The 13,053-nt window shown below is 35.2% G+C and overlaps 1 protein-coding gene and 7 non-coding genes across 8 annotated transcripts in view; all 8 read right to left on the bottom strand.

Annotated features, from left to right (window-relative positions):
* The window catches only part of LOC147859102 (uncharacterized), a 53,974-nt gene that overhangs the window by 20,325 nt on the left and 20,596 nt on the right, over positions 1 to 13,053 (bottom strand). The window lies entirely within an intron of this gene.
* TRNAE-CUC (transfer RNA glutamic acid (anticodon CUC)) lies at positions 511 to 583 on the bottom strand. The gene has a single exon. It is a non-coding gene; the product is annotated as a tRNA-Glu (tRNA).
* On the bottom strand, positions 2,131 to 2,203 carry TRNAE-CUC (transfer RNA glutamic acid (anticodon CUC)). Its single transcript has one exon. It is a non-coding gene; the product is annotated as a tRNA-Glu (tRNA).
* TRNAE-CUC (transfer RNA glutamic acid (anticodon CUC)) lies at positions 3,751 to 3,823 on the bottom strand. Its single transcript has one exon. It is a non-coding gene; the product is annotated as a tRNA-Glu (tRNA).
* Positions 5,371 to 5,443, bottom strand: TRNAE-CUC (transfer RNA glutamic acid (anticodon CUC)). The gene has a single exon. It is a non-coding gene; the product is annotated as a tRNA-Glu (tRNA).
* TRNAE-CUC (transfer RNA glutamic acid (anticodon CUC)) lies at positions 6,991 to 7,063 on the bottom strand. Its single transcript has one exon. It is a non-coding gene; the product is annotated as a tRNA-Glu (tRNA).
* TRNAE-CUC (transfer RNA glutamic acid (anticodon CUC)) lies at positions 8,611 to 8,683 on the bottom strand. Its single transcript has one exon. It is a non-coding gene; the product is annotated as a tRNA-Glu (tRNA).
* TRNAE-CUC (transfer RNA glutamic acid (anticodon CUC)) lies at positions 10,231 to 10,303 on the bottom strand. Its single transcript has one exon. It is a non-coding gene; the product is annotated as a tRNA-Glu (tRNA).

Raw genomic sequence — 13,053 nt, forward strand, 5'->3', positions numbered from 1 at the left:
AGGTAAAAAGCAAGGATCCGGGGCAACTTGATTACAATGGAATTCATTTAGTAAATGAAATAGTGGATGTACCACTCTAGCCCTTTGTTACAAATAAAGAAACATGGTGCAATGCTCATCGTACCAATGTCCATTATTCTGCAATCTATGCGTATTTTTTGAAATTGTATCCAGTTATCCAAACTATAATTGTTGGTGTACCAATTTGTCGTACCAATGTTGACGAATAACCACAGCCAAAGATGCTGCTTCTTGTTGTCCCGAACGACATAATGTTTTGTCCAATTTCATTTGAAACCTCTACCATGAATCGAATAATGGGATTAAGTTTAGAAATTGATGTTAGGAGAGAAAAATCAAACTAATGTTCGTCATCAATCCTTCAAACATAATATTGATTATTTTGTTAATTGCACATTATCGTAACATCTACTTTAGGTCTTGAGTTTTTGAGTTGTCAAACAGTTAACACATGATATGCGTCCGAAATTTAATATATGATATTGTCGTTTCCATTGCCGGGAGTTGAACCCGGGTCTCTCGGGTGAGAGCCGAGTATCCTAACCAACTAGACTACAATGGATCACATGTTGGGTGCTTTTTATCGTAACGATCATTGATTCGTAATAAATAATATTTATATATTGCGCAAACAAGGATCCGAACCAGCTAGACTACAATGGAATTCATTTAGTAAATGATTTAGTTAATGTAATATTCCAGTGGTTCACTTCAAATATAGAAACATGGTGCAATGCTCATCGACAGTTGACCAATAGTCTGCGATCTATGCGTATTGCTTGAAATTGTATTGTGATATCCAAACTATAATTGTTGGTGTACTAATTTGTCGTACCAATGTTGACGACTAACCAAAACCAAATATACTGCTTCTTGTTGTCCCGAACAACATAATGTTGTCCCTAACCAACTAGATTACAATGGCTCCTATCTTGTGTATAGATATATTGCAATCATAGATTAGTAACAAATAATATTTACATATTGCGCAAGCATCAACAAGAAACTGAGGATTACTCTCACACGCTCTCGTTTTTAACATTTAATCATTTCAAGGGGTTTTATCGATGCGACATTACATAATGATCTATGATGTATCTAGTTTTCCCAATGCCTATTGTTGTACCCCGGAGTCTCGTGTACAAAACAAGGATCCGAACCAACTAGACTACAATAGAATTGATTTAGTGCATGAATTAGTTAATATAATATTCTAGTGCTTTGCTTCAAATAAAGAACCATGACGCAATGTTGATCGAGAGTTCACCATTATTCTACAATCTATGCGTAGTTCGGGAAACTCTATGAGGTTATCCAAACTATAATTGTCGGTGTACTAATTTGTCGCAACCATGTTGACAAATAACCACGACTAAATATATTGTTTCTTCTTGTCCCGAACAACCTAATGTTTTGTCAAATTTCATTTGAAACCTCTCCTATTAATTGAATAATGGGATTAAGTTTGCAAGCATCCACAAAAAAACTGAGGATTATTCTAACGCACTTTCATTTTTAACATTTAATAATGTCAAGGGCTTTTATCGATGCCACATTAACTCATGATATATGATAGACCTGCTTGTACCCGGGCGTCTCAGGTAAAAAGCAAGGATCCGGGGCAACTTGATTACAATGGAATTCATTTAGTAAATGAAATAGTGGATGTACCACTCTAGCCCTTTGTTACAAATAAAGAAACATGGTGCAATGCTCATCGTACCAATGTCCATTATTCTGCAATCTATGCGTATTTTTTGAAATTGTATCCAGTTATCCAAACTATAATTGTTGGTGTACCAATTTGTCGTACCAATGTTGACGAATAACCACAGCCAAAGATGCTGCTTCTTGTTGTCCCGAACGACATAATGTTTTGTCCAATTTCATTTGAAACCTCTACCATGAATCGAATAATGGGATTAAGTTTAGAAATTGATGTTAGGAGAGAAAAATCAAACTAATGTTCGTCATCAATCCTTCAAACATAATATTGATTATTTTGTTAATTGCACATTATCGTAACATCTACTTTAGGTCTTGAGTTTTTGAGTTGTCAAACAGTTAACACATGATATGCGTCCGAAATTTAATATATGATATTGTCGTTTCCATTGCCGGGAGTTGAACCCGGGTCTCTCGGGTGAGAGCCGAGTATCCTAACCAACTAGACTACAATGGATCACATGTTGGGTGCTTTTTATCGTAACGATCATTGATTCGTAATAAATAATATTTATATATTGCGCAAACAAGGATCCGAACCAGCTAGACTACAATGGAATTCATTTAGTAAATGATTTAGTTAATGCAATATTCCAGTGGTTCACTTCAAATATAGAAACATGGTGCAATGCTCATCGACAGTTGACCAATAGTCTGCGATCTATGCGTATTGCTTGAAATTGTATTGTGATATCCAAACTATAATTGTTGGTGTACTAATTTGTCGTACCAATGTTGACGACTAACCAAAACCAAATATACTGCTTCTTGTTGTCCCGAACAACATAATGTTGTCCCTAACCAACTAGATTACAATGGCTCCTATCTTGTGTATAGATATATTGCAATCATAGATTAGTAACAAATAATATTTACATATTGCGCAAGCATCAACAAGAAACTGAGGATTACTCTCACACGCTCTCGTTTTTAACATTTAATCATTTCAAGGGGTTTTATCGATGCGACATTACATAATGATCTATGATGTATCTAGTTTTCCCAATGCCTATTGTTGTACCCCGGAGTCTCGTGTACAAAACAAGGATCCGAACCAACTAGACTACAATAGAATTGATTTAGTGCATGAATTAGTTAATATAATATTCTAGTGCTTTGCTTCAAATAAAGAACTATGACGCAATGTTGATCGAGAGTTCACCATTATTCTACAATCTATGCGTAGTTCGGGAAACTCTATGAGGTTATCCAAACTATAATTGTCGGTGTACTAATTTGTCGCAACCATGTTGACAAATAACCACGACTAAATATATTGTTTCTTCTTGTCCCGAACAACCTAATGTTTTGTCAAATTTCATTTGAAACCTCTCCTATTAATTGAATAATGGGATTAAGTTTGCAAGCATCCACAAAAAAACTGAGGATTATTCTAACGCACTTTCATTTTTAACATTTAATAATGTCAAGGGCTTTTATCGATGCCACATTAACTCATGATATATGATAGACCTGCTTGTACCCGGGCGTCTCAGGTAAAAAGCAAGGATCCGGGGCAACTTGATTACAATGGAATTCATTTAGTAAATGAAATAGTGGATGTACCACTCTAGCCCTTTGTTACAAATAAAGAAACATGGTGCAATGCTCATCGTACCACTGTCCATTATTCTGCAATCTATGCGTATTTTTTGAAATTGTATCCAGTTATCCAAACTATAATTGTTGGTGTACCAATTTGTCGTACCAATGTTGACGAATAACCACAGCCAAAGATGCTGCTTCTTGTTGTCCCGAACGACATAATGTTTTGTCCAATTTCATTTGAAACCTCTACCATGAATCGAATAATGGGATTAAGTTTAGAAATTGATGTTAGGAGAGAAAAATCAAACTAATGTTCGTCATCAATCCTTCAAACATAATATTGATTATTTTGTTAATTGCACATTATCGTAACATCTACTTTAGGTCTTGAGTTTTTGAGTTGTCAAACAGTTAACACATGATATGCGTCCGAAATTTAATATATGATATTGTCGTTTCCATTGCCGGGAGTTGAACCCGGGTCTCTCGGGTGAGAGCCGAGTATCCTAACCAACTAGACTACAATGGATCACATGTTGGGTGCTTTTTATCGTAACGATCATTGATTCGTAATAAATAATATTTATATATTGCGCAAACAAGGATCCGAACCAGCTAGACTACAATGGAATTCATTTAGTAAATGATTTAGTTAATGCAATATTCCAGTGGTTCACTTCAAATATAGAAACATGGTGCAATGCTCATCGACAGTTGACCAATAGTCTGCGATCTATGCGTATTGCTTGAAATTGTATTGTGATATCCAAACTATAATTGTTGGTGTACTAATTTGTCGTACCAATGTTGACGACTAACCAAAACCAAATATACTGCTTCTTGTTGTCCCGAACAACATAATGTTGTCCCTAACCAACTAGATTACAATGGCTCCTATCTTGTGTATAGATATATTGCAATCATAGATTAGTAACAAATAATATTTACATATTGCGCAAGCATCAACAAGAAACTGAGGATTACTCTCACACGCTCTCGTTTTTAACATTTAATCATTTCAAGCGGTTTTATCGATGCGACATTACATAATGATCTATGATGTATCTAGTTTTCCCAATGCCTATTGTTGTACCCCGGAGTCTCGTGTACAAAACAAGGATCCGAACCAACTAGACTACAATAGAATTGATTTAGTGCATGAATTAGTTAATATAATATTCTAGTGCTTTGCTTCAAATAAAGAACTATGACGCAATGTTGATCGAGAGTTCACCATTATTCTACAATCTATGCGTAGTTCGGGAAACTCTATGAGGTTATCCAAACTATAATTGTCGGTGTACTAATTTGTCGCAACCATGTTGACAAATAACCACGACTAAATATATTGTTTCTTCTTGTCCCGAACAACCTAATGTTTTGTCAAATTTCATTTGAAACCTCTCCTATTAATTGAATAATGGGATTAAGTTTGCAAGCATCCACAAAAAAACTGAGGATTATTCTAACGCACTTTCATTTTTAACATTTAATAATGTCAAGGGCTTTTATCGATGCCACATTAACTCATGATATATGATAGACCTGCTTGTACCCGGGCGTCTCAGGTAAAAAGCAAGGATCCGGGGCAACTTGATTACAATGGAATTCATTTAGTAAATGAAATAGTGGATGTACCACTCTAGCCCTTTGTTACAAATAAAGAAACATGGTGCAATGCTCATCGTACCAATGTCCATTATTCTGCAATCTATGCGTATTTTTTGAAATTGTATCCAGTTATCCAAACTATAATTGTTGGTGTACCAATTTGTCGTACCAATGTTGACGAATAACCACAGCCAAAGATGCTGCTTCTTGTTGTCCCGAACGACATAATGTTTTGTCCAATTTCATTTGAAACCTCTACCATGAATCGAATAATGGGATTAAGTTTAGAAATTGATGTTAGGAGAGAAAAATCAAACTAATGTTCGTCATCAATCCTTCAAACATAATATTGATTATTTTGTTAATTGCACATTATCGTAACATCTACTTTAGGTCTTGAGTTTTTGAGTTGTCAAACAGTTAACACATGATATGCGTCCGAAATTTAATATATGATATTGTCGTTTCCATTGCCGGGAGTTGAACCCGGGTCTCTCGGGTGAGAGCCGAGTATCCTAACCAACTAGACTACAATGGATCACATGTTGGGTGCTTTTTATCGTAACGATCATTGATTCGTAATAAATAATATTTATATATTGCGCAAACAAGGATCCGAACCAGCTAGACTACAATGGAATTCATTTAGTAAATGATTTAGTTAATGCAATATTCCAGTGGTTCACTTCAAATATAGAAACATGGTGCAATGCTCATCGACAGTTGACCAATAGTCTGCGATCTATGCGTATTGCTTGAAATTGTATTGTGATATCCAAACTATAATTGTTGGTGTACTAATTTGTCGTACCAATGTTGACGACTAACCAAAACCAAATATACTGCTTCTTGTTGTCCCGAACAACATAATGTTGTCCCTAACCAACTAGATTACAATGGCTCCTATCTTGTGTATAGATATATTGCAATCATAGATTAGTAACAAATAATATTTACATATTGCGCAAGCATCAACAAGAAACTGAGGATTACTCTCACACGCTCTCGTTTTTAACATTTAATCATTTCAAGGGGTTTTATCGATGCGACATTACATAATGATCTATGATGTATCTAGTTTTCCCAATGCCTATTGTTGTACCCCGGAGTCTCGTGTACAAAACAAGGATCCGAACCAACTAGACTACAATAGAATTGATTTAGTGCATGAATTAGTTAATATAATATTCTAGTGCTTTGCTTCAAATAAAGAACTATGACGCAATGTTGATCGAGAGTTCACCATTATTCTACAATCTATGCGTAGTTCGGGAAACTCTATGAGGTTATCCAAACTATAATTGTCGGTGTACTAATTTGTCGCAACCATGTTGACAAATAACCACGACTAAATATATTGTTTCTTCTTGTCCCGAACAACCTAATGTTTTGTCAAATTTCATTTGAAACCTCTCCTATTAATTGAATAATGGGATTAAGTTTGCAAGCATCCACAAAAAAACTGAGGATTATTCTAACGCACTTTCATTTTTAACATTTAATAATGTCAAGGGCTTTTATCGATGCCACATTAACTCATGATATATGATAGACCTGCTTGTACCCGGGCGTCTCAGGTAAAAAGCAAGGATCCGGGGCAACTTGATTACAATGGAATTCATTTAGTAAATGAAATAGTGGATGTACCACTCTAGCCCTTTGTTACAAATAAAGAAACATGGTGCAATGCTCATCGTACCAATGTCCATTATTCTGCAATCTATGCGTATTTTTTGAAATTGTATCCAGTTATCCAAACTATAATTGTTGGTGTACCAATTTGTCGTACCAATGTTGACGAATAACCACAGCCAAAGATGCTGCTTCTTGTTGTCCCGAACGACATAATGTTTTGTCCAATTTCATTTGAAACCTCTACCATGAATCGAATAATGGGATTAAGTTTAGAAATTGATGTTAGGAGAGAAAAATCAAACTAATGTTCGTCATCAATCCTTCAAACATAATATTGATTATTTTGTTAATTGCACATTATCGTAACATCTACTTTAGGTCTTGAGTTTTTGAGTTGTCAAACAGTTAACACATGATATGCGTCCGAAATTTAATATATGATATTGTCGTTTCCATTGCCGGGAGTTGAACCCGGGTCTCTCGGGTGAGAGCCGAGTATCCTAACCAACTAGACTACAATGGATCACATGTTGGGTGCTTTTTATCGTAACGATCATTGATTCGTAATAAATAATATTTATATATTGCGCAAACAAGGATCCGAACCAGCTAGACTACAATGGAATTCATTTAGTAAATGATTTAGTTAATGTAATATTCCAGTGGTTCACTTCAAATATAGAAACATGGTGCAATGCTCATCGACAGTTGACCAATAGTCTGCGATCTATGCGTATTGCTTGAAATTGTATTGTGATATCCAAACTATAATTGTTGGTGTACTAATTTGTCGTACCAATGTTGACGACTAACCAAAACCAAATATACTGCTTCTTGTTGTCCCGAACAACATAATGTTGTCCCTAACCAACTAGATTACAATGGCTCCTATCTTGTGTATAGATATATTGCAATCATAGATTAGTAACAAATAATATTTACATATTGCGCAAGCATCAACAAGAAACTGAGGATTACTCTCACACGCTCTCGTTTTTAACATTTAATCATTTCAAGGGGTTTTATCGATGCGACATTACATAATGATCTATGATGTATCTAGTTTTCCCAATGCCTATTGTTGTACCCCGGAGTCTCGTGTACAAAACAAGGATCCGAACCAACTAGACTACAATAGAATTGATTTAGTGCATGAATTAGTTAATATAATATTCTAGTGCTTTGCTTCAAATAAAGAACCATGACGCAATGTTGATCGAGAGTTCACCATTATTCTACAATCTATGCGTAGTTCGGGAAACTCTATGAGGTTATCCAAACTATAATTGTCGGTGTACTAATTTGTCGCAACCATGTTGACAAATAACCACGACTAAATATATTGTTTCTTCTTGTCCCGAACAACCTAATGTTTTGTCAAATTTCATTTGAAACCTCTCCTATTAATTGAATAATGGGATTAAGTTTGCAAGCATCCACAAAAAAACTGAGGATTATTCTAACGCACTTTCATTTTTAACATTTAATAATGTCAAGGGCTTTTATCGATGCCACATTAACTCATGATATATGATAGACCTGCTTGTACCCGGGCGTCTCAGGTAAAAAGCAAGGATCCGGGGCAACTTGATTACAATGGAATTCATTTAGTAAATGAAATAGTGGATGTACCACTCTAGCCCTTTGTTACAAATAAAGAAACATGGTGCAATGCTCATCGTACCAATGTCCATTATTCTGCAATCTATGCGTATTTTTTGAAATTGTATCCAGTTATCCAAACTATAATTGTTGGTGTACCAATTTGTCGTACCAATGTTGACGAATAACCACAGCCAAAGATGCTGCTTCTTGTTGTCCCGAACGACATAATGTTTTGTCCAATTTCATTTGAAACCTCTACCATGAATCGAATAATGGGATTAAGTTTAGAAATTGATGTTAGGAGAGAAAAATCAAACTAATGTTCGTCATCAATCCTTCAAACATAATATTGATTATTTTGTTAATTGCACATTATCGTAACATCTACTTTAGGTCTTGAGTTTTTGAGTTGTCAAACAGTTAACACATGATATGCGTCCGAAATTTAATATATGATATTGTCGTTTCCATTGCCGGGAGTTGAACCCGGGTCTCTCGGGTGAGAGCCGAGTATCCTAACCAACTAGACTACAATGGATCACATGTTGGGTGCTTTTTATCGTAACGATCATTGATTCGTAATAAATAATATTTATATATTGCGCAAACAAGGATCCGAACCAGCTAGACTACAATGGAATTCATTTAGTAAATGATTTAGTTAATGCAATATTCCAGTGGTTCACTTCAAATATAGAAACATGGTGCAATGCTCATCGACAGTTGACCAATAGTCTGCGATCTATGCGTATTGCTTGAAATTGTATTGTGATATCCAAACTATAATTGTTGGTGTACTAATTTGTCGTACCAATGTTGACGACTAACCAAAACCAAATATACTGCTTCTTGTTGTCCCGAACAACATAATGTTGTCCCTAACCAACTAGATTACAATGGCTCCTATCTTGTGTATAGATATATTGCAATCATAGATTAGTAACAAATAATATTTACATATTGCGCAAGCATCAACAAGAAACTGAGGATTACTCTCACACGCTCTCGTTTTTAACATTTAATCATTTCAAGGGGTTTTATCGATGCGACATTACATAATGATCTATGATGTATCTAGTTTTCCCAATGCCTATTGTTGTACCCCGGAGTCTCGTGTACAAAACAAGGATCCGAACCAACTAGACTACAATAGAATTGATTTAGTGCATGAATTAGTTAATATAATATTCTAGTGCTTTGCTTCAAATAAAGAACTATGACGCAATGTTGATCGAGAGTTCACCATTATTCTACAATCTATGCGTAGTTCGGGAAACTCTATGAGGTTATCCAAACTATAATTGTCGGTGTACTAATTTGTCGCAACCATGTTGACAAATAACCACGACTAAATATATTGTTTCTTCTTGTCCCGAACAACCTAATGTTTTGTCAAATTTCATTTGAAACCTCTCCTATTAATTGAATAATGGGATTAAGTTTGCAAGCATCCACAAAAAAACTGAGGATTATTCTAACGCACTTTCATTTTTAACATTTAATAATGTCAAGGGCTTTTATCGATGCCACATTAACTCATGATATATGATAGACCTGCTTGTACCCGGGCGTCTCAGGTAAAAAGCAAGGATCCGGGGCAACTTGATTACAATGGAATTCATTTAGTAAATGAAATAGTGGATGTACCACTCTAGCCCTTTGTTACAAATAAAGAAACATGGTGCAATGCTCATCGTACCAATGTCCATTATTCTGCAATCTATGCGTATTTTTTGAAATTGTATCCAGTTATCCAAACTATAATTGTTGGTGTACCAATTTGTCGTACCAATGTTGACGAATAACCACAGCCAAAGATGCTGCTTCTTGTTGTCCCGAACGACATAATGTTTTGTCCAATTTCATTTGAAACCTCTACCATGAATCGAATAATGGGATTAAGTTTAGAAATTGATGTTAGGAGAGAAAAATCAAACTAATGTTCGTCATCAATCCTTCAAACATAATATTGATTATTTTGTTAATTGCACATTATCGTAACATCTACTTTAGGTCTTGAGTTTTTGAGTTGTCAAACAGTTAACACATGATATGCGTCCGAAATTTAATATATGATATTGTCGTTTCCATTGCCGGGAGTTGAACCCGGGTCTCTCGGGTGAGAGCCGAGTATCCTAACCAACTAGACTACAATGGATCACATGTTGGGTGCTTTTTATCGTAACGATCATTGATTCGTAATAAATAATATTTATATATTGCGCAAACAAGGATCCGAACCAGCTAGACTACAATGGAATTCATTTAGTAAATGATTTAGTTAATGCAATATTCCAGTGGTTCACTTCAAATATAGAAACATGGTGCAATGCTCATCGACAGTTGACCAATAGTCTGCGATCTATGCGTATTGCTTGAAATTGTATTGTGATATCCAAACTATAATTGTTGGTGTACTAATTTGTCGTACCAATGTTGACGACTAACCAAAACCAAATATACTGCTTCTTGTTGTCCCGAACAACATAATGTTGTCCCTAACCAACTAGATTACAATGGCTCCTATCTTGTGTATAGATATATTGCAATCATAGATTAGTAACAAATAATATTTACATATTGCGCAAGCATCAACAAGAAACTGAGGATTACTCTCACACGCTCTCGTTTTTAACATTTAATCATTTCAAGGGGTTTTATCGATGCGACATTACATAATGATCTATGATGTATCTAGTTTTCCCAATGCCTATTGTTGTACCCCGGAGTCTCGTGTACAAAACAAGGATCCGAACCAACTAGACTACAATAGAATTGATTTAGTGCATGAATTAGTTAATATAATATTCTAGTGCTTTGCTTCAAATAAAGAACTATGACGCAATGTTGATCGAGAGTTCACCATTATTCTACAATCTATGCGTAGTTCGGGAAACTCTATGAGGTTATCCAAACTATAATTGTCGGTGTACTAATTTGTCGCAACCATGTTGACAAATAACCACGACTAAATATATTGTTTCTTCTTGTCCCGAACAACCTAATGTTTTGTCAAATTTCATTTGAAACCTCTCCTATTAATTGAATAATGGGATTAAGTTTGCAAGCATCCACAAAAAAACTGAGGATTATTCTAACGCACTTTCATTTTTAACATTTAATAATGTCAAGGGCTTTTATCGATGCCACATTAACTCATGATATATGATAGACCTGCTTGTACCCGGGCGTCTCAGGTAAAAAGCAAGGATCCGGGGCAACTTGATTACAATGGAATTCATTTAGTAAATGAAATAGTGGATGTACCACTCTAGCCCTTTGTTACAAATAAAGAAACATGGTGCAATGCTCATCGTACCAATGTCCATTATTCTGCAATCTATGCGTATTTTTTGAAATTGTATCCAGTTATCCAAACTATAATTGTTGGTGTACCAATTTGTCGTACCAATGTTGACGAATAACCACAGCCAAAGATGCTGCTTCTTGTTGTCCCGAACGACATAATGTTTTGTCCAATTTCATTTGAAACCTCTACCATGAATCGAATAATGGGATTAAGTTTAGAAATTGATGTTAGGAGAGAAAAATCAAACTAATGTTCGTCATCAATCCTTCAAACATAATATTGATTATTTTGTTAATTGCACATTATCGTAACATCTACTTTAGGTCTTGAGTTTTTGAGTTGTCAAACAGTTAACACATGATATGCGTCCGAAATTTAATATATGATATTGTCGTTTCCATTGCCGGGAGTTGAACCCGGGTCTCTCAGGTGAGAGCCGAGTATCCTAACCAACTAGACTACAATGGATCACATGTTGGGTGCTTTTTATCGTAACGATCATTGATTCGTAATAAATAATATTTATATATTGCGCAAACAAGGATCCGAACCAGCTAGACTACAATGGAATTCATTTAGTAAATGATTTAGTTAATGCAATATTCCAGTGGTTCACTTCAAATATAGAAACATGGTGCAATGCTCATCGACAGTTGACCAATAGTCTGCGATCTATGCGTATTGCTTGAAATTGTATTGTGATATCCAAACTATAATTGTTGGTGTACTAATTTGTCGTACCAATGTTGACGACTAACCAAAACCAAATATACTGCTTCTTGTTGTCCCGAACAACATAATGTTGTCCCTAACCAACTAGATTACAATGGCTCCTATCTTGTGTATAGATATATTGCAATCATAGATTAGTAACAAATAATATTTACATATTGCGCAAGCATCAACAAGAAACTGAGGATTACTCTCACACGCTCTCGTTTTTAACATTTAATCATTTCAAGGGGTTTTATCGATGCGACATTACATAATGATCTATGATGTATCTAGTTTTCCCAATGCCTATTGTTGTACCCCGGAGTCTCGTGTACAAAACAAGGATCCGAACCAACTAGACTACAATAGAATTGATTTAGTGCATGAATTAGTTAATATAATATTCTAGTGCTTTGCTTCAAATAAAGAACTATGACGCAATGTTGATCGAGAGTTCACCATTATTCTACAATCTATGCGTAGTTCGGGAAACTCTATGAGGTTATCCAAACTATAATTGTCGGTGTACTAATTTGTCGCAACCATGTTGACAAATAACCACGACTAAATATATTGTTTCTTCTTGTCCCGAACAACCTAATGTTTTGTCAAATTTCATTTGAAACCTCTCCTATTAATTGAATAATGGGATTAAGTTTGCAAGCATCCACAAAAAAACTGAGGATTATTCTAACGCACTTTCATTTTTAACATTTAATAATGTCAAGGGCTTTTATCGATGCCACATTAACTCATGATATATGATAGACCTGCTTGTACCCGGGCGTCTCAGGTAAAAAGCAAGGATCCGGGGCAACTTGATTACAATGGAATTCATTTAGTAAATGAAATAGTGGATGTACCACTCTAGCCCTTTGTTACAA

This window comes from Azolla caroliniana, unplaced genomic scaffold (genome assembly GCF_043228905.1).
Source record: "Azolla caroliniana isolate FFs.n. ecotype wild unplaced genomic scaffold, voAzoCaro1.0.p SCAF_10, whole genome shotgun sequence".
NCBI lineage: Eukaryota > Viridiplantae > Streptophyta > Polypodiopsida > Salviniales > Salviniaceae > Azolla > Azolla caroliniana.